The 22,106-nt window shown below is 39.8% G+C and overlaps 1 long non-coding RNA gene across 1 annotated transcript in view; it reads right to left on the bottom strand.

The window, feature by feature from the left end:
- Window positions 1-2,415: 2,415 nt before the first annotated feature.
- Window positions 2,416-22,106, bottom strand: part of LOC119804568 — a 53,110-nt gene continuing 33,419 nt past the window's right edge. The window contains exon 3 of the long non-coding RNA XR_005283810.1: window positions 2,416-2,503. This is a non-coding gene — a long non-coding RNA (uncharacterized LOC119804568). The remainder of the gene's footprint in view (window positions 2,504-22,106) is intronic.

Here is a 22,106-nt window from a genome sequence, read left to right as displayed (position 1 = left end):
ACTGAAATAAGAGATTCAATGTTAATGAGGATGGTCTCTCAAAATAATACCACAGTCAAAGGCTATGTGACAGCTATACATTGAAAGACATTAATAGTAGCACTATACAGTGCTGAACATAAGAACTGATATGAAAATGATCATTGACAAATTGTTAAAAGTGGAAACAGACAGACTATTGACATCTGATCCTCCCAGGATCATCAATTGCAACAGGTATATACTCTCTGCTACACTACTTCTGGTCAAAAAGTATATGCTTAAAAATACAGAGATCTACATCCCATCAATTGGACTCTGTAAGCTACCAGTTCCACTCTGACCCCAGGCCCTCCTATTCCCCTGGACCCGTGAGGAACTCTGAAATACAGGCTGCAACTAGGCAGAGATGCCAAGGGTGAGTGCCAACTCAGCAAACAGGGCTTCCAATCTCTAAACATTCATACAAGGGCAAAACCCCAGGCACTTCCCCAACCTGCCTTAGCTTGTCTAGCTAGGCAGTAGGCAATCTTCCTGCTGTGGGCTGCTCCAATACCCCCATTCCATCAATGGGACTTCCAAGCTACAAGGCACACTCTGACCCCAAAACCCCCTATCTCCCAGGACCTCAGAGGAACTCTGAAACACAGGCTGCAAATACATAGATATGATCATGAGGTGAGTCAGCACCTACCTAGCGGGGTACCCACTCACTAGTCCCTTTATACCACGGCAAAAAACTAGGCCCCTTCCCAGATCTGACTCTGCTTCTCTAGCTAGCCAACAGGGAACAATGAACAAAGGAACCACTGAATGAAGTAACAAGTGAATGACATACAAGCATATCACTGGGACAAGGGGGATCAGAAATCATATAAAGCAGTGAAAATGACTTAAATTGATTATATACACAGTAGTATACTGTCACAGAATCAGATATGCACAAAATCACCGACAGCATTAAGAGTTGATGAGAATATAGACAAACAGAATATTTTCATGTTCTATCATGGGAGAAATTGAACTTCACATTAGAGTAAGTTTTAACCCTATGCTATACAAGAGACAGTCACTCATGAACACAGCTCTCCGAAACGTCACATATGACTTCTACAGTCAGGTGCCTATTCTCAAAACAGCAGCAGACAAAATGACAAAATAATGACGAATTATCATAAATACAAGTTTTCATAATCTAAGTAGACATGCATTCTCTGGATGGTATATTTTTCAGCCTGTTTTTCAAAGTGCATAAATTACAGACAGAAGTCCTAATAAGGATAATTCTGTACAGACAAGCTAACATCCTCTAAACATGTAAGAATGCTAATATCTGAAACAGCATTCTTTCATTTCTTCAAAGGCGCCACTACTGAAAGGAGGAATGGCTATGACCTGGTGCAGGTGACTCAGGACTGTGCTCCAGCCAGCTGTCTGAGAGTCTGAGGAGAGCACATGACAACTAACTACTTCCAAACTGACCTAGTGACAGAACAGCCACAGAGCTGACCGAAGCCACTGATGAAAACATATTTCAAACTTACAAGTCAAAAGATGGGTAAGAATTGGGATTATGCTCATAGAAACATCCTGAATACCCTAGACTAGGTAGAAGGCTGTAAAGAGATGGGCCTGTCTGGGGCTTTCCCTGAGGCCCGATGAATGGAGAAATAAATTACTTTCTTGTCAAAATCCAGGTACATAATATACAGATAAAAGTCATTTTAGGTGATTTCATAAATGTAATATATACATATATGTGTGTGTATATATATATATATATGTCCATAAGTATATATACTTAAGTATATATACACATTTATATTTTTTAATTTTGATAATTCAATGTCCTTGTCCTTAGAGGCATCATGAAGAAAAACTAATTCAAGATCTTAAGCAGTTTCCTTTACTTCAGTCCCTTATCTCCTTGTTGTTTAGAATATTTATGTTTCTCCTCTGTATTACCGTTTGTTTTGGATTAGACTGACCACATTTCTAAGGGTATCAGATAACAGTCAAATCATGTACATACTATGGGTCTAAGATATCTTGCATCTATATGGACAGCTCAAACCTATCGATATGAAACTCATTTGAACCTGTTAGGAAATATTTTGTCTTAAAATTCTCATCTATATAGTTTTATATCTTAAAATTTATGGAAATATTTTCAGAAAAGCAAAGGCAGACTTCTTGATTGAAAGTAAACCCTCTTCTAAGTGCTTTAGCAATCAATACACCCCAAGAACTAGTATACAAAGGCAACAGAAGCACCTGAGGGAAGAGAAAGAGCTCTTTAGAATCCTGCTGTCCTATGTAATTGTACTCCCAACCCTTCTGCCTCTTCCTTCAGGCAGTCCCTCAGCCTGGCTTCTCTTAGTTTTCTCTGTGTTATGGCCATACTTACTCCTTCTGCACGTGCACCTGCTCCTCCTCCTCCTCCTCCTCTTCCTCCTCCTCCTCCTCCTCCTCTTGTAGTCTGTGGTCCATACTGAGAAATCGGTTGTCCTACAGCGTCAGGTTCCTGAGAGAGAGATGACCAGGGGATGAGAAGTTAGAGAGGATAGTAAAGTTTGGGATCAGGCATGCTTACACAAGCTGACTGCTGGTTCAAGCAGGTTTATTTGAAAATTCCTCATCCTATATACAGTTTTCCTGAAAGGAAAAATGGGACAGCATCAGCAAAAATTCTCATACAAAAAGACAAATTCAGCAGGAAGTCGATCAACTAATGATACACAAGGATAATAGAGCATTGCAAGTGAGACCCAAGCTGAGTCCACAGAGGCCATAAGAATGATAAGCATGGCCTCTCGGGATGGGAAGACCTGGGTTCTAAGGACACAAAAACATCAGCCCTGTTAGGAACTAACTCTAGGCCTCTGCTGGTTTTGTCAAGAGTGTGCCTGGTTTTAGACCAGGACTTCATTCTCTGGACATCTGTGTCTCAGAGAAAGCCTCAGAAAAGTCTAGTTCAACAACAGGTTCTGAAGAATGATAAAAAAGAAATACATTAGAAATATTCATAAAAATATTTTGGGCCTAAAATCCTGGAGCTCAAGGGACAAAACAAGAGGAGAAAAGGGTCAAAAGAAGATCAGGTTTTATTATTTCTCAAGCACACAGAAATTGATGCATGGGTGAGTGTGTATGTATACATCAACACATACCTACATATGTACACACAGACACACAAACATACACATACATATGTCCCTATACACATGCCTAATTGCATACATATATAGGTTTAAAGTACCCAGAAAATGCATAAAATAGAAGTTATAATTGATCACACACTCAAATTAGCCTCTTTGGAGTAGAATTTCACACAGGTCTAAAACAAAATGGAATTGAAAATACAAACTGAGACTTTGAAACACAACTGCAGCTCTCTTTACTCCATTCCATATAAATTGAAAGGAAACCTTACATGTGGGAATGTTAAAGGACCTGTATCCAAGAAATATGGAATACTGAAGTAGGAAGATGGCTTTAGTACAGCAGTGTAAGGTTTGACCTGGCAAAACTAAACAGACCTGCTCTCAAGGACTAATGAAGGGTATAGGTTTCAAGTCACACAGGTAGCTATGAAGGGACCCACACTCTATAGGCACGCCATATCCAACACTCAATCACCTGAACTATTTATTCCCCTGATCACCTGACCATTTTCATAGAGTTCTGCAAAATCCTCCATGTTTGCATGGTCTCTTCTAATCCTTAAGCTCTGGCTTTCATTGAAATATGAGTTCTTTCACTATAATAATTAGGATATGGGCCTGTATTTTCAAAAGGAAAACTCCTGATTCCATTGTGTATTCATTTACAAAGCCAGCCAATCATGAGGCATAGGAAAAGACAGTCACAAGTTTCAAGAGCAAAACAAAATCCCTACCAAACATCATTAACCTGCCAAGACCTCATAGGCTGGTACACAGAAGACAGAAAAACACAAGCAGCAACTCAGGTGGTAAATGGGAAAAAATTAATGATGTTTGCAGAACAAGGCATCAAAATAGAGGTAGGTAAGCAGGTGTCACTAACATAATTCTTTTTAACATCACTTGCTTGGCCAAAGATTCTAGGAAATGAGAAAGGAGCCAAATTCCTGTCAAATTCACAAAACACAGACAGAACAAAATCACAGTGTAGACAGGACCAGTGTGGACAGCTGATGGCTGGAAAATTAGCACAACTGAGCCTGATCTGATGAGCTCTCCACATGTTAGGTGTGCATGGACCACATGATGAATCTGTTAACATGTACAATTCATATATTTGAATAACCAACAAGACTGAGTCACACATCCGTCCAGTTTATCACAGAGGAAGTGCAAGGACTGTAGAATACCTATTACACTCCCAGTGCTGTATCTTATTCACAGAGCCCAATATACTGTCTGTACACCTTCACCCGGTGTTCCCCCTGCAGCAGGACTGGTACTTGGGATGGAATAGTTTTCTTTCAATGAACTATCTCCTTAATCTAATTTTTCATTCAGCATATTCACGTATTCTTAATATGCATCAGTGAGGATCATTCCCTCCATCTTCTACAGACAACAAAAGCCCTAATAATGACATTTGTCACCATGATGTGGAAGACAATAAAAGCAAGGTTTTGTTCTCAAAAAGACAAGCACAGGTCTCCGTGCCTATAGCAGAGAGACAAAAACAAAATACCTCAGAAGTGTCAAGACTTCATCTCATAGCCCAAAACTACTCACAGAAACATAGCAAACATCTTATTTGTAATGACATATAGAAAGAACAACAATATATAATATATAGTAAGTTCCAAACATGTGTAAGAACAGCACAAACAGCTTAACATACATGATAGGAACAAGGCCTACATGCATATCAGAGATGAGTGAAATCCAACATGAAAAAAAATTATTTTGGGGCCATGCTGCACACAGCTACAATGGAACAGCTATGGAGGAGAATCAGGTGAACCATGAGATCAGGACAGTCCAGCACATGTGCCAGTTTCTAAGTTACATTCTCTTAGGAAAATAAAAATGGCTCTTTTATTCCAACACTACAGAGGCAGAGACATGGGGATATCTGTGAGTTTTAGGCCAGCCTGGACTACGAATCATGCTTCACAAGGCAAGGACTGTAACACAGAGAAACCCTGTTCCAAAAAAATAAATAAAAAGTAAAACTAGAAAAAAAAAGTGTTCCACAGTGGCCAGAGTGGTAGACTCCTGAAATCAGACCACTACAGTGGCACTGGACAGAGTATAAAAACCATACGTCTTGTCAAGGACGCAAAAAGAAAATGTAACATGTTTTAGATACAGAGCATTTTAAAGCCTGGCCTAGGTAATTTTAAAAGACACTGATTCAAAATATGAATATTTAAAAAAGGACCTTAACTAAGAGAAGCATGCAAGAAATTGTAAATATACACAAGAAAAACACCTCAAGGGTAGAACAAAAACTACAACTGTATACTACAAAAAAGAAATGAAAGGGACATATGCAAAATGATGTATGGTACAAAAACAGGCATACGTTCAGTCAGATACTTATATTGTGGATTCAAAGAATCAGCTCCAGGAAGTTGTCCTTGGGAATCTATATATCTCCAATAAGTAGAAAGGCCTGTATTCCAAGGGAAGCAGACATATAAAAGAAACACTAAACTCATTCTCTCACACATGCCTACAGAAAACACACACACAGAGAGAAAGATAGCGAGACAGAAAAAGACAGAGAGTAAGAGGAGGAGGGAGGCATGGAGGAAGTAAGGGATAGAGGAGAGACAGATTCAAACCAAAATTGAAACAAGAGATTCAAATTTAATGAGGACAATATCACAAGATAATACAACAGTCAAAGGCTATGTGACATGTTTATGCTGAAATTCATTAAAGGTAGCACAATTGCTGCAGGAGCTCCTTCCACTCCTTTAGCCAATAACCTTTAAGATACCAGCCCACTTGGGCATGGTCTCTCTGGCTTGAAAAAGCAGAGTTAGCCTCGTGCTCCCTTTCTTGCTTCAGAATCAGGACTCCTCCGCTTCTGGCTACCAGACGCTTATCCTGATCGTGCAGGAGGTTATTGTCTAGGACAGTGATCTGTAAGTGTTTTCCCTGTAGATAAACAACCCTATTATTAATCATAATTCTAGACTGCTGTGGGATTGTTTCGTGACTTACTCCTTTATCTGAAGTCCAACGTTTGGGCAACCCCTCCCACCTCCCCACCCCCCCACCCCCCCCCACCCACCCCACCACCACCCACCACCCACCCCCTGCTCAGCTGCCAGTGCAGCTTGGCTCAAGCCCTCAGCCACAGCCTGTGAGTGGAACCAGCAGTAACCTCCACACCTCCCGGGACCCACAGGCCCAGACAGTCTCTGCCTGCCTGATTTGTTCTTGGTCGTTTTTAAATACCCCCTTGAAGCACAGCGCTTAGGCAACTCGAGTCACAGAGCTCACAGCACAAGCACAAGTGGTTGCTGAACGCTGAAAACCCCTTGGGGCAAAAACTCCCCAAGAAGTCCCAGCGGCTCATATAGACATGTTGTTTGAAATCCCTGCCATAACTGAGTGGGAGCCCTGACACAGCAGCGTTTACAGTGTGACCCCTTGTCTCAGCATAGGGACACTGGGAACGCAATCAGCCTCTCTTGCAGTGGCTGTGTACTACCCCCTGCATTGAGTCTAAACTGAGCAGCAGGGCAGACATGCCCGGGACGGACCACGCTGTTTATCAGCTGCTAGAAGATCCCTGGCTTTTTGTGCTCTGTGCCAAGCCTCTGGGTTTTCTCCCTCTGTGTACTACATCTAACCTTTCGAGTGAGATTTTAAAACAGGATTTGTCATGACACCATTACAGTGGTTCCAGTCGCGACTCAGAAACTGTGCCATCTGCTGGTTAACAGCTAAAATGGCAGGTTTCGTTTTTAATGGGACTCTTGCTGTGAATTTTGCTGCCACTCTGGCAGAAATCACAAGATGCCTATGGAGATACCTCAATTTCCTGGTTATTAGGTTTCAGTTTTCTTTTTCATATTATATCATTATGGAAGTATATGGCATTAATTGATAGGATTAATAACATGATAGGCAAACTTGACTCCGTATCTGAGGGTACTAGAAACTTACCTGAGAGGGCCCAGGCTGTTGAATTTGACATTCAGAAGATATCACAAAGTTTTGATAAGGTAACAGACAGAATATACCTCCAGGATGGCAATTTACATGATGTTCAGGAGCATTGCAAGGAGGAGATGTTATCTTTGAAAGGAAACATTATGACCTTGGAATCACAGGTGCAGAATGGGTACCAGAAAATTAATACCATAGGGAAATCACTAGGAACATTTGTAGGTCAGGAGATCCAGACTTTATAAGAGATTATGATTAAGAGATTTGAAATGATTGAGGAAATTATCAGAGCTGATGAACAGGGTGAGAAGGAAAAAGGGCAGGATACACTGTCAGCACCGGCTGTTAGAGCTGCTTTACCCAGGACTTTAGCGACATACTCTGTAATTTACTCTGACAAAGCGTCAACTTCTAAAGGCTCAAAGGGAGCCAAAGAAGCTAGATGGACGCCAGTAGGAATGAATGACCTAAAGGAAATTAAGCAAGCCATCGTTAATTATGGATTGCACTCTACATTTGATAAGGAAATGATAAGAACTTGGGCTTCTAATGTCAGGTATACGCCCCATGATTTCTTACAGTTAGCATCCACGGTGTTGGAAGATGGACCTTCCTTGATGTTTGGAATTTATTTCAGAGAAGAATCCAAAGATATGGAACAAGGGAGAGCAAAGTGTGTGGCGGTTTCCCAGGATCAAATTCTTGGAGTAGGAGCTTATGCTGATCCACGGGTCCAAACTCTTTATGATGAAGAAGTATTGTCCCTATGCCACAAAGCAGCCTTGAATGCATGGGATAGAATACCAGAACTAGGGAAAAGAATCAAGTCATATACCAGAGTTAGGCAGGGACAGGGAGAACCCTATACTGACTTTTTGCAAAGATTAATTAAGGCTCTGAGCATAGGAGTAACAGACCCAGAAGCTAGACAAATGGTTCTTGAATCGCTGGCTTTTGAAAATGAAAACTTAGAATGCAAAAATATAATTGGGCCTTTAAAGTCTAGATCAGCACCTATGGATGAATGGATTCAGCATATCATGAATTTTCAGACATTTAACTACAATGATGAATCTTGGGTAGGGGAAATAATTTCCAAAGCAACGAGGGGACATGAACCTGCCAAATGTTTTAATTCTGGTAAATTAGGACACCTGAAAAGGGACTGCAGACAAAGAATTTCTAGGAATAATACCTCATCTGGGAATGGCAAGAATGGGAAATCTCGGCCTTCAGGTATATATGTAGGAGGTATGGTAAAGTCGACAATGGACCAATGAATGCAGATCGACAACAGACAGACAAGGCAACCTGATACCATCAAGAAACTCCCTGAGGAGCCGGGTGGTGGTGGCGCACGCCTTTAATCCCAGCACTCGGGAGGCAGAGGCAGGTGGATCTCAGTGAGTTCGAGGCCAGCCTGGTCTACAAGAGCTAGTTCCAGGACAGGCTCTTAAAAAAAAAAAAAAAAAAAAAAAAAAAAAAAAAAAAAAAAAAAAAAAAAAGCTGCAGAGAAACCCTGTCTCGAAAAACCAAAAAAAAAAAAAAAAAAAAAAAAAAAAAAACTCCCTGAAGGGCCTCTCGTAGGCCCCCAAGCCAAAAGTGGACCAGTTATTCCCAGTAACCATGGAGGACATGACACACCAGGAAAATTAAAAACTCTAGAACCTTCTGTGCAATACCATAAGGTTTTAAATGATGGCTCAAATATGGAGGAAAAGTCAGAAATTCAATTAGGAAATAAGAAACATATATTTTGGCAAACCTCTATAAATGATCAGAGACAAAAGCTGAGAGTACATATAAATGGAATTGTGATTGTTGGCCTGATAGACACAGGAGCGGATGTATCATCACTCCAGAATCTTGGCATCCAAATTGGCCTCTTCAAGAGGCAGATGTTCAATTACTAGGAATTTGAACCATATCTCGAGTTAAACAAAGCACAAGATGGGTTGACTGTATTGGCCAGAAGGTCAAAGAGGAAAGCTAAGGCCATATGTAGCTGATATTGCAATAAATTTATGGGGCCGTGACCTTCTTTAGAAATGGAATACCCAGATTAACATTTCTGCAATCCCAGGAACTCATAATTCTGGGAAGGATGTAATAAGGTACTATGCACAAAGCTCACCAGCCATTCAGGCTGTACAAGAACATAAAGCAACTAACAAACCTTTAGAGGTACCAACAACCCTACCTTTAAAATGGCTAACTGAGAAGCCAATATGGGTTAAGCAATGGTCTCTAGCTGAAGATAAATTGCAGGCTTTAGAAAGATTGATACAAGAGCAATTAGATGCTCGACATATTGAGGAGTCACCTCACCCTTGGAATTCTCCTGTGTTTGTTGTAAAAAAAAATCTGGTAAATGGAGAATGGTGACAGATATAAGGACTGTCAACAAGGTAATTCAACCTATGGGCCCTCTTCAGTCTGGAATTCCTCTGCCTTCTCTGTTACCAAAAGGATGGCCTCTTATAGTTATTGATTTAAGGAGTGCTTCTTCACTATACCTTTACAAAAAAAAAAGGACAGAGAAAAATTTGCCTTCACAGTGCCTACTTATAATAACTCTCAGCCTACTAGGAGATACCAGTGGACTGTACTCCCACAGGGCATGCTCAGTAGCTGAACCCTGTGTCAATACTTTGTGAGTCAAGCACTGGAAATAATACGTAGACAGTTCCCTATGTCTATAATTTACCATTACATGGATGACATTTTGCTATCTGATTCAAACATAGATACTTTAGAAAGAATGTTTGAGGAAATAAAGATAGTTTTGCCTAAATCGGGATTACAAATTGTTCTTGAAAAGATTCAAAGAGGAGATTCTGTTAATTACCTAGGTTACAGAATAGGTTTACAGAAAATCAGAACACAAAAGGCAAAAATTAGAAAAGACCAGCTACGGACTCTTAATAACTTTCAAAGATTATGAGGAGACATTTCCAGTCTATGACTGGCTGTTGAAATAACACCTGATCTAATAATTCATTTAAACAAAACCTTAGATGATAATAAAGATTTGAATAGTCCCAGAGAGTTAACAGGTGAAGTAGAAAAGAAACTGACAATGGTTGAGGAAAAATTACAGGAGGCACATGTGGATAGGGTGAATCCAAATCTTAGTTGTATTCTAGTCATATTGCCTTCCAGAATTTCTCCTACAGGAGTTTTAATGCAGAGGGAAGATATTATTTTAGAATAAATCTATTTACCACACAAACCAAGTAAAAAATTAAAAACTTGTATAGAAAAGGTCTCTGAATTAATTATAAAGGTAAACTGAGACTTTGTTAACTAGCAGGTATAGACCCAGGAGTAATTATAGTGCCTTTAACTACTGATGAAATAAAAAGTTATGGGAAGGCAATGAACCATGGCAAAGGGATTGTGCTAATTTTGAGGGAGAAATTAATAGCAACTATCACAAAAGTGGTAGACTTAACCTTATAAAGAGAACTTCTTGGATTCTTCCTCGAACTGTACATGATGCTCCAATAACTGGAGCCCATACATTTTATACTGAAGCTAATAAATCAAGGAAAGCAGGTTACAAATCAGACAAATTGAGTAAGCTGGAACAAAGCCCTTATAATTCTGTCCAGAAGGCAGAATTATATGCCATTCTTATGGTGCTAAGGGATTTTAAAGAACCTCTTAACACAGTTACAGATTCAAAATATGCAGAAAGAGTTATCTTGCATATTGAAAGTGCTGAATTTATACCAGATGATACAGAGCTGACTTCATTGTTTATTCAGGTTCAAGACATAATCAGGAATAGGCTTTGTCCGATGTACATAACACATATCTGATCCCATACAGGTCTGCCAGGTCCTCTAGCACAAGGTAACACAGAAATTGATCAAATTATTGATTAGAAGCATGTTGCAGGGCTCAGAATTTCATAAGAAACATCACATCAATAGCAAAGGTTTAAAGAAAGAGTTTTGTATTACGTGGCAACAAGCTAAGGAGATTATAAAAGAGATGCACTACTTGCTCTTTATATAACCACACACCGCTACCTGCAGGGACCAACCGGAAGAGTACTCAAAGGAATGAAATCTGGCAGATGGATATGTTGCACAATTAGGAAAATTAAAATATGTATATCACACCATTGACACTTATTTAGGCTTTCAATGGGCAACTCTTTAAGCTCAGAAAACGTTGATTCGGTAATCATACATTTATTAGAAGTTATGGCCATCATGGTCCAGCTTATGTCTCTAGGAAAATGAAACGATTTTTTGCTTATTATAATATTAAGCATGTTACAGGTATACCATACAATCTTACAGGTCAAGCAGTCATAGAAAGATCAAACTGAACTGTAAAGGATATGTTAAACAAACAGAAAGGGGTGGAAAATGCCCCCAGAAATAGATTATATAATGCCTCATTAACCTTGAATTTTCTTAACGCTAATGAGAAAGGAACAACAGTGGCAGAAAGACATTGGATAATGGAAAAGTCTGCTGAACTAAATCAACTGGTTTATTTCAAGGATGTGCTGACCTCTCAATGGAAGCCAGGAGATGTGCTGCATTAGGGAAGGGGTTTTGCTCTTGTTTCCACAGAAGAAGAAAAATTGTGGATACCATCAAAATTAATAAAGGTTCAGTTTGAAGAGGAGAAACCTCTTGGAAAGGAGACATGACAGCTCATCCACAATGATGATAATCATACAGGTGGTAAGAAAAACATATAGGATAGGGGCAGGGTTCTGTTCTTGTCTTTGCAGGAAAACACTCATCTTTGAAAAATTCAAGGGACCCTAGATATTTGAATACTGACAGATGGAAAAAATTACTACCCAATATGGGTCACCAAAAAAATCGAATAGGTTCTGCAAGTAACAATGTGGAAAGGGGGTGGGAGGGGTGTGTGCACGCGGGTGTGTGCGTGTGTGTGCGTGCGTGTGTGTGTGTGTGTGTGTGTTTAGTTTATTTATATTCATATGTATATAGAACTGGTTTTGGAGTTGGACTATGGCTCAGTCCCTCTCTAATTCCAAGACTGTTGTTAAGAGAAAAACCCAGAGTTTCTGTCTCAGGTCAAGAGCCATGATATGGGACAAAAGGAAAAAAGAATTTAGTAAACATCTTTGCTTTTCTTCATATCTACCATACCTTTCATTGAATATATATATATATGTGTGTGTGTGTGTGTGTGTGTGTGTATAATTAATGTTTAAGTTTTCCACAATAAACAATGAATTTTCGTGCAGTGACATTTGAAGTTTCCAGGAAGAAGATGGGGCCCCATAACAACAACTCCCCCTGGTTGATATGACGTCATGATACTGATAGCACTACTACAAGACCTGTTTTAGGTACCAGCTGCACAAGATGGTTCCAATTTGGTTAGCTGAAATGGTGCACATCATTTACAATATTCTGGGCAGACCTCCACAAAATACTCAGAGACAATTTGCAATCTTACCAGACATTAATCATAAAATTTAACCATCATTTTACTTTCACAGGATCCCCTAGAAAGAACATCGCCCCCATGACAGCTGGAAGTAATTCTAGAGGACGATGTCCCCTCTCCCAGTAAAGTTTGTCCTTGGGTTTAGGGACATCATTTAGGGGTTGATTATAATTAGTATATGGTTGAGGGTTGTGGGAGGAATTTTATAAGCTCAAGGAACTTTTTGAAAAAAAAAGAGGGAAAATTGGATGATGGGATAATAGATTGGTATTTGTGAGTTATTGTTTATAGATAATTACATTGGCATAGACTCTTGTATATGGAGACAAAGTTAAATTATATTGAATATTGTATGCATGCATGCTTCTACCTCTGTTTAAAACATTTTTATGTATTGATATAGATATAGATATAGATATGTAGATATATATTTACCATATTGCAGTGTGTATTTCTACCTCTGATTAAGATACTTATATATTGTTTATGTATTGATATATATATATATTTACCATATTGCAGTGTATACTTGTACATCATTTACATTTGGAGGTTATTGTTCTTATTTGTTGCACAGTTGTTTAGTGTCTTGGTCTTTAAGTTAGATAGGTATTAAGAATTATAGATTAATAGTCATCTATGTTTGTCATATTTATAGTTAGACTAATCGGGTTTTTTAGATATGCAGAGATTATATTCTGTATACATAGATAATATTCAACCTCTTCAAAGAGCTGTAGAAATGGCATTTAATCTAACTTAGAGTTCTGTAGTAGCTAAACAATATCACTCCTGGTAACACTGATCTATTCCCGAGAGATTGTTGAGTACCAAAGACACTCCACTTGGAGTTTGTCTTCTTCTTGGCAAAACCAGCCTCTGGGCAAGGAACTGCCCATACCTCAACTACTGACAAAATAAATAGTACCCGGAAATGGATAAGCAGAACTGTCAAATCTTGCCAAGACAGGGTAAGACGGTTTTGAAAAATTTCTTGCCTTTAAAAATAATCTGTCAGTTATTCTAGGCCTTAGCCAAAGTTGGTTGCTTCAATGCTGCAAACGTGACTTTGGGTGATTGCCCAGGTAGCCAGTTGTCTCTGTGATTTGTTGCATGTTTTGGAAGTTGTTTGACTGTGCCTCCTAATTATTCATGTAACATTATTCCCTTCACGGATCTTCGATGGGGTTGAAGACTAGATAAATGCAGTTACTTTCCTCTCATAACTTGGCCAAGTTATTTATTATACAAGACTTAAGCTAGTTAGAATAGGATACTTGTTCTTATTGTATATAATTTTGTAATAGGTTTAGAACTCTCTTAAACAAAATGGGGAGGAGCTGCGGGAGCTCCTTCCGCTCCTTCAGCCAATAGCCTTTAAGATAGCAGCCCACTTGGGCGTGGTCTCTCTGGCTTGAAAAAGCAGAGGTAGCTGCACACTCCCTCTCTTGCTTCGGACTCAGGATTCCAGTTCTGGCTACCAGACGCTTCTCCTGGTTGTGTAGGAGGCTGTTGTCTAGGACGGTGATCTGTAAGTTTTTTCCCATTAAATAAATAACCCTTTTATTAATCATAATTCCAAACTGGTGTGGGATTGTTTTGTGATCTACTCCTTTACACAATCCAGTGCTGAACATAAGAACAGAGATGAAAATAATCATTTACAAATTATTAAAAGTGGAAACAGATAGACTATTAACCTGATCCTCCCTGGATCATCAATTGCAACAGGTATATACTCTCTGCTACACTACTTCTACCAGAAAAGTACCCTTAAATACAGCGATATAGATCTCATCAATAGGATCTTATAAGCTATAAGTCCCCCTCTGCCCTCAAACTCTCCTAAACCCCACAACCTCAAAGGAACTCTGAAATGCGGGGTGAAAATACACAAAGAAAAACATGAGGTGAGTTACCACCTACAAAGCAGAGTACCACACATTCTAGACACTCCATAATAGGGCAAATACCTGTTCCTGTCTCCCACCTCCCTCACCTTATCTAGCCAGCCAGCAGGTATCTTCCTGCAAGTAGGCTGCTATAACACAACCATCCCATCAATTGGATGCTGTAAGCAACAAGTCCCAATCTGTCCCCAAATGCTCCTATCCCCTGCAACCTCTGCGGAACTCTGAAATACAAGCTGCAAATACACAGATATGTCCAAGAGGTAGACTCCTCCAAAATCCCCACCCCATCAATTTGACCCAGTAAGCTACAAGTCCCACTCTGCCTCTAAGCACTCTAATCTCCCTGGACCTCAGAGGAACTCTGAAGCACAGACTGTGATGGCACAGAGTGGACAAAGAGAGCAGACCAAGAGAATCGACCAAAAGTGGACCAAGAAAGCAGGCAAAGAGAGACCTCAGTGGCTCCATGAGACACAAGCACTGACAGTAGAGAGCAGACCAAGAATGGCTCCCCAAAACACAGACAGCCAATGCAAAGATTGGACCAAGAATCAACAACACTGCTGGCACCAACTGGAAGAAGTAAAAAAAAAAATCTATTAAAGAAAACCAAGAAAAAACAGTCAAACTGGAGAAGCAAACAGTTCAAAGAGTTCAAGACTTGAAGACTGAAAGACAGGCAATAAAGAAAACACAAAAGGAGGGAATTCTGGAGAAGGGAAATCTGGGTAAACAAAGGGGAAATACAGAGGCAAGCATAACCAACACTATACAAGAGATGGAAGAGGGGATCTGAGGTATTGAAGATATTATAGAAGAAACAGAATCATTGGTCAAAGAAAACATTAAATCAAACAAATTCTTAATGCATGTATTACAGGAAATCTGGCACACCATGAAAACACCAAACCTAAGAATAATAGGGATAAAAGAAGCAGAAGAACTCAGCTCAAAGTCACAGAAAATACACTCAATAAATCATAAAAGAAAAATTTCCCAACCTGAAGAAGGATATCACTATGAAGGTATAAGAAGCTTACAGAACACCAAATAGACTGGACCAACAGAATCTTTTACATGTTCTGTCCTGGAAGAAAATGAACATCACTGTAGATTAAGTTTTAACCCTATGCTATACAAGGGACAGTCACATGCGATTTCTACGATCAGGTGCCTATCCCCAAGGCAGCAACAGACAAAATATCAAAACTATACGAGTTATCACAAATACCCACAAAAGGGTTTTCACAATCTAAACAGACATGCATTCTCAGGATGGTAAAATTTTAAGGCTGTTTTTCAACGTGCATGAATTAGAGACAGGAGACCTAATAAGGATAATTCTGTACAGACAGGCTAACATCCTCTAAACGTGTAAGAATGCTAATATCTGAAACAGCATTCTTTCATTTCTCCAAAGACGCCACTACTGAAAGGAGGAATGGCTATGACCTGGTGCAGGTGACTCAGGACTGTGCTCCAGCCAGCTGTCTGGGAGTCTGAGGAGAGCACATGACAACTAACTACTTCCAAACCCACCTAGTGACAGAACAGCCACAGCTGACCGAGGCCACTGCCAAGAACATATTTCAAACATAAAAGTCAAAAAATGGGTAAGAATTGGGATTATGCTCATAGAAACATCCTGAATACCCTGGACTAAGCTGGAGGTTGTTAAGAGCTAGGCCTGTCTGATGCTTTCCCTGAGGCCCCAATATATGGAGAAATATCTTGGTTTCTTGTCCAAATCCAGGTATATACTATACAGGTAAGAGTTATTTTAGGTGATATCATAACTGTAATATATATACATACCTAAGTATATATGTATATAATTATATATACACGTATATATTTTTATTTTAATGATTCACTGTTCTTGTCCTCTGATGCATCAAGGAAAAATTAATTCAATATATTAAGCTGCTTGCTTTTCTTCAGTCCCTTCTCTCCATATTGTTTAGAATTTTAAAGTTTTTCCTGTGAACCCCTGTGTGTTCTAGATTAGACATATTACAGTCACCATATGCATACTATAAGTCTAACCAAGCTTGTGTCTACATAGACAGCTCAACCCCATCAATATGAAACACATTTGACACTGTTAGAAATATTTTGTCTTGAAACTCTGAACTATATGCTCTCGTGTCTTTAAATTTATTAAAACATTTTCAGGTAACAAAAGGCAGACTTCTTGATTGACAGTAAAGACTCTAAGTGCTTTAGCAATACACCCCAAGAACTAGAATACAAAACCAACAGAAGCACCTAAGGGAAGAGAAAGAGCTCTTTAGAATCCTGCGGTCCTATGTTATTGTACTTCCAACCCTTCTGCCTCTTCCTTCAGGCAGTCCCTCAGCCTGGCTTCTCTTAGTTTTCTCTATGTTGTGGCCATACTTACTCCTTCTGCACTTGGATATGTTCCTCCTCCTCCTGTAGTTTGGAGTCCATATTGAGGAATTGATTGTCCTACACGGGCAGGGTGTTTCCTATTGGCAGGTTCCTGAGAGAGATGACCAGGGGATGAGAAGTTAGAGAAGATAGTAAAGTTTGGGATCAGGCATGCTTACACAAGCTGACTGCTGGCACAAGCAGATTCATTAGGAAATTCTACATCCTATATACAGTTTTCCTGAAAGAAAAAATGGGACAGTGTCAGCAAAAATTCTCATACAAAGAGAAAAAGTCAGCAGGAAGTCAATTAAGTAATGATGCACAAAGATAACAGAGTATTGCAAGTGAGACCCAAGCTGACTTCACAGAGGCCATAGAAATGATCAGCATGGTTTCTCAGGATAGGAAGAGCTGGGTGCTCAGAACCCAAAGAAACTGCCCTCATTAGGGCCTGCCTTCAAGACACTGCTGGCTTTGTCAAGCCTGTGCCTGGTTTTAGACCAGGAATTAAGTTCCTTCTTTGCACATCTGTGTCTCAGAGAAAGCCACAGAAAAGTAGAGAGCAACAACAGGGTCTGAAGAATGAAAAAAGAAAGAAATATCTATAAGATACATTGGGTTAAGGAATGTGGCAGGATATGAGCATCTCAAAAAATCAGTAGTCCTCCTATATACAAATGAAAGAACCTGAGAAAGAAATCAGAGAAACATCATCTTTCACAATAGTCAGAAATAACACAAAATATCTTGGGGTAATACTAACTAACCAAAAAGTGAAAAATGTGTTTGACAAGAATTTAAGGCTTTGGAGAAAGAATTTTTAAAAGATACTAGAAAATGGAAAGATAGATCTCCCATGCTCTTGAATAGGTAGGATCAAAATAATAAAAATGGCAATCCTACCAAAAGCAATCTACAGACTCAATGCAATCCCCATCAAAGTCCCAACACAATTATTCACAGACCTTGAAAGAACAAAACTCAACTTCATATGGAAAAAGAAGAGACCCAGGATAGCCAAAATAATCCTGTGAAATAAAGGAACTTCTAGAGGCATCACCATCCCTGACATCAAGCTCACTTATAGAAGATCTACAGTAATGGAAACAGCTTGATAGTGACATGAAAACATACAGGTTGACCAATAAAACTGAATAGAAGATCCAGGTATTAATCCAAACACCTGACTTTTGATAAAGAGAGTAAAATTATACAATGGAAAAAGAAAGCATATTCAACAAATGGTGCTGGCATAACTGCTTCTCAACATGTAGAACAAAGCAAATTGACCCATATCTATCCTCACACAAAACTCAAGAGCAAATGGATACAAGACCTCAATATAATTCTGACCACACTGAACCTGACAGAAGAGAAAGTGGGAAGTAGCCTTCAAAGATGGGCACAGGAGACCCCTTCCTAAATATAACACCATAACAAACAATGAGTGCAACAATAAATAAATGGAATCAACCTACCCCAGGATCCAGTCACTCCTGGGAATATACCCAAGAGATGCCCTATCGTACTACAAAAGTATTTGTTCAACTATGTTCATATCAGCATTATTTGTAATAGCCAGATCCTGGAAACAACCTAAATGCCCCTCAATGGAAGAATGAATAAAGAAAGCGTGGAATATATACACATTAGAGTACTACTCAGTGGTAAAAAAACAATGACATCTTGAATTTTGCATGCAAATTGATGGAAAGAGAAAATACCATCCTGAATGAGGTAACCCAGACCCAAAAAGATGAATATGGTATGTACTCACTCATTAGTGGATTCTAGCCATAGAACTGAGCCTATATTTCATGATCCTAGAGAAGCTAGATAGGAAGGTGAACCCAAAGAAAAACATGTAGCTATCCTCCTGGATATTGGAATTAGACAAGATTGCCAGGCAAAAATTGAGAGCCTGAAGGTGGGGGTAGGATGGGAGTAAGGGGAGATGGGGAGAGAGAAGTGAGAAGGAGAGGATGGGGAGAGCTTGGGGGAATGGGATAGTTGGGATAGAGGAAGAGTGGATATGGAATCAGGGAAGTATATATATTAATTAAGGGAGCCATTTGAAGATAGGCAAGAGATTAGACTCTAGAGGGGTTCCCAGGTATCCAAGGAGATGTCCCCAGCTTGCTCCTTGAGCAGCTGAGAAGAAGGCACCTGAACTGGCCCTATACTATAGCCACACTGATGAATATCTTGCATATCACCATAGAACCTTCATCTGATGTTGGATGGAGATAGAAACAGAATCCCACATTGGAACACTGGACTGAGCTCCCAAGTTCCAAATGAGGAGCAGAAGGAGGGAGAACATGAGCAAGTAAGTCATGGCCGCAAGGGGTGCATCCATTCGCTGAGACAATGGGACTGATCTAATGGAAGCTCACCAAGGACAACTGGACTGGGACTGATGGAGCATGTGATCAAACCAGACTCTCTGAACATGGCTGACAAGGAGGGCTGACTGAGAAACCAAGGACAATGGCACTGGGTTTTGATTCTACTGCATGTACTGGCTTTGTGGGAACCTAGTCTGTTTGGATCCTCACCTTCCTAGACCTGGATGGATGGGGGAGGAACTTGGACTTCCCACAGAGCAAGGAACCCTGACTGCTCCTTGGACTGGAGAGGGAGGGGGAGGAGGATGGAGGAGGGGAGGGAAATGGGAGAAAGGGAGGAGGTGAAAATTTGTAAAATTATATAATTTAATAAAAAAATGGAAGCACCTGAAACTAAGAAACTTCTGTAAAGCAAAGAACACAGTCAATAAGACACAAAGGCAGACTACTGAATGGGAGAAATCTTCACCAATCCCACATCAGGCAGAGGACTTATCTACAAAATACATGAAAGACACAAGAAATTACACATTAAAATTCCAAATGAAAGAATTCAAAAATGGAGTACAGATCAAAACAGAGAATTCTCAATAGAAGTATCGCAAATTGTGGAAAGACACTTTAGGAAACGTTCACCTTCCCTTAGCCATCAGGGAAAAGCAAATCAAAATGACTCTGAGATAACATCTTACACCAGTCAAAATGCCTAAGATTAACTAAACAAACGATATCTTTATGTTGGGGAGGATGTGTAGTAAGGGGAACATTCCTCCATTGCTGGTGGGACTACAAACTTGTACAACCACTCTGGAAAACATTATGAAGTTTTCTAAGAAAAAAGAGAACCTGGTCCCCTCCTTCATTAGCCTGCCTGTAGCAAGGCAGGCCCTTTGTCAGCGAGCTGCTTGGCCTGCAAGGAGACCTGACAGTCTGCCAGAGGATCCATCATTCATTGGAGTGAGTGAGGAGTGAGTGCCTGAACCGGGGCAGCTGCCCCGAGAGGGACCACCGACATTCCCCAACTCCCCCCCCCCAACCCGCACACTTCCTGCTCTTCCTGCAGGGGTTATTCTCCCCAGATACTGCCTCTCTCTTCCTGTCCCTTCCCAGCTTGCACCCAAAAACCCCCACCCCGCCTCATCCTCCCATCTTTGGGGCCACAAAATCCCACAGCTCAGCCTGTTTGGGCGCCAGGGACCTGGAATTGAGTGCACCCAGGCCGGTGGGAGGTCCCCTCCTTCATTAGCCTGCCTGTAGCAAGGTAGGCCCTTTGTCAGCGAGCTGCTTGGCCTGCAAGGAGACCTGACAGTCTGCCAGAGGATCCATCATTCATTGGGGTGAGTGAATTGAATTCATTGGGGGGAACTGAACTTCTAAAAGAAGACCCAAAGGGGATCATTCAGAGGAAGAAATGGGCAGGCGCCAATGCAAGAATTCCTCCAACAATTTGAAAAACAACATGAAAGCACCAGAACCCAACGAACTTATAACAGGAGGACTTGAACACACTAATCAAGAAGAAGTAGAAACAATTGACTTTATGAAAGTAATAGAGTCCCTTAAACAGGAGGTGAAAAACTCCCTTAAGGAAATGGACGAGAAGAATAACAAAAAGTTTGAAGAATTGAGTAAATCCGTAAATGATATCCTAGGAAACCAAGAAAAAAACAATCAAACAGATAATGGAAACAGTGCAAGACTTGAAAACTGAAATGGAGGCAAGGAAGAAAACACAACCCGAGGGCCAGCCGGATATGGAAAATCTATGTAAACAAACAGAGACTACAGAAACAAGCATAACCAACAGAATACAAGAGATAGAAGAAAGAATCTCAGATTCTGAAGATACCATAGAGAAAATAAATGCACTGATCAAAGAAAACAGCAAATACAACAAATTCTCATCACAAAACATTCAGGAAATCTGGGACACAATAAAAAGACCAAACCTAAGAATAATAGGCGTAGAAGAAGGAGAAGAATTACAGCTCAATGGCCCAGAAAATATATTTAATAAAATTATAGAAGAAAACTTCCCAAACCTAAAGAAAGATATTCCTATTAAGGTTCAAGAAGCTTACAGAACACCAAATAGACTGGAAAAAAAAATCCGCTCGCCATATTATAATCAAAACACAAAACATACAGAATAAAGAAAGAATATTAAGAGCTGCAAAGGAAAAAGGTCAAGTAACATATAAAGGAAAACCTATCAGACTAACACCTGACTTCTCTATGGAAACCATGAAAGCCAGAAGGTCCTGGATAGATGTTTTGCAGAAACTAAGAGACCATGGATGCAAGCCCAGATTACTATACCCAGCCAAGCTTTCATTCACTATAAATGGAGAAAACAAAATATTCCAGGATAAAAACAAATTTAAACAATACATAGCCACAAATCCAGCCTTACAGAAAGTAATAGAAGGAAATTCACAAACAAAGGAGTCCAACATTGCCCAAAATAACTCAGACATCTAGTGACCCTTCACCAGCACATCTCAAAGAAAGGAAACACACAATCTCTACTACCAAATAAAAAATGACAACCGGAGTTAACATCCACTGGTCATTAATATCACTTAATATCAATGGACTCAATTCACCTATAAAAAGGCACAGGCTAAGAGATTGGATACGAAAACAGGATCCAACATTCTGCTGTTTACAAGAAACACACCTCAACCACAAAGACAGACATCTACTCAGAGTAAAGGGTTGGGAAAGGTTTATCAAGCAAATGGACCTAAGAAACAAGCGGGTGTGGCCATACTAATTTCTAACAAAGTTGACTTCAAACTAAAATCAATCAGAAGAGATGGAAAGGGACACTTTATACTTATTACAGGAAAAATCTATCAGACTGATGTCTCAATCCTGAATATCTATGCCCCTAA

The sequence above is a fragment of the Arvicola amphibius genome, chromosome X, assembly GCF_903992535.2.
Source record: "Arvicola amphibius chromosome X, mArvAmp1.2, whole genome shotgun sequence".
Classification (NCBI taxonomy): Eukaryota; Metazoa; Chordata; class Mammalia; order Rodentia; family Cricetidae; genus Arvicola; species Arvicola amphibius.
This window is presented reverse-complemented; position numbering and strand designations above follow the sequence as displayed.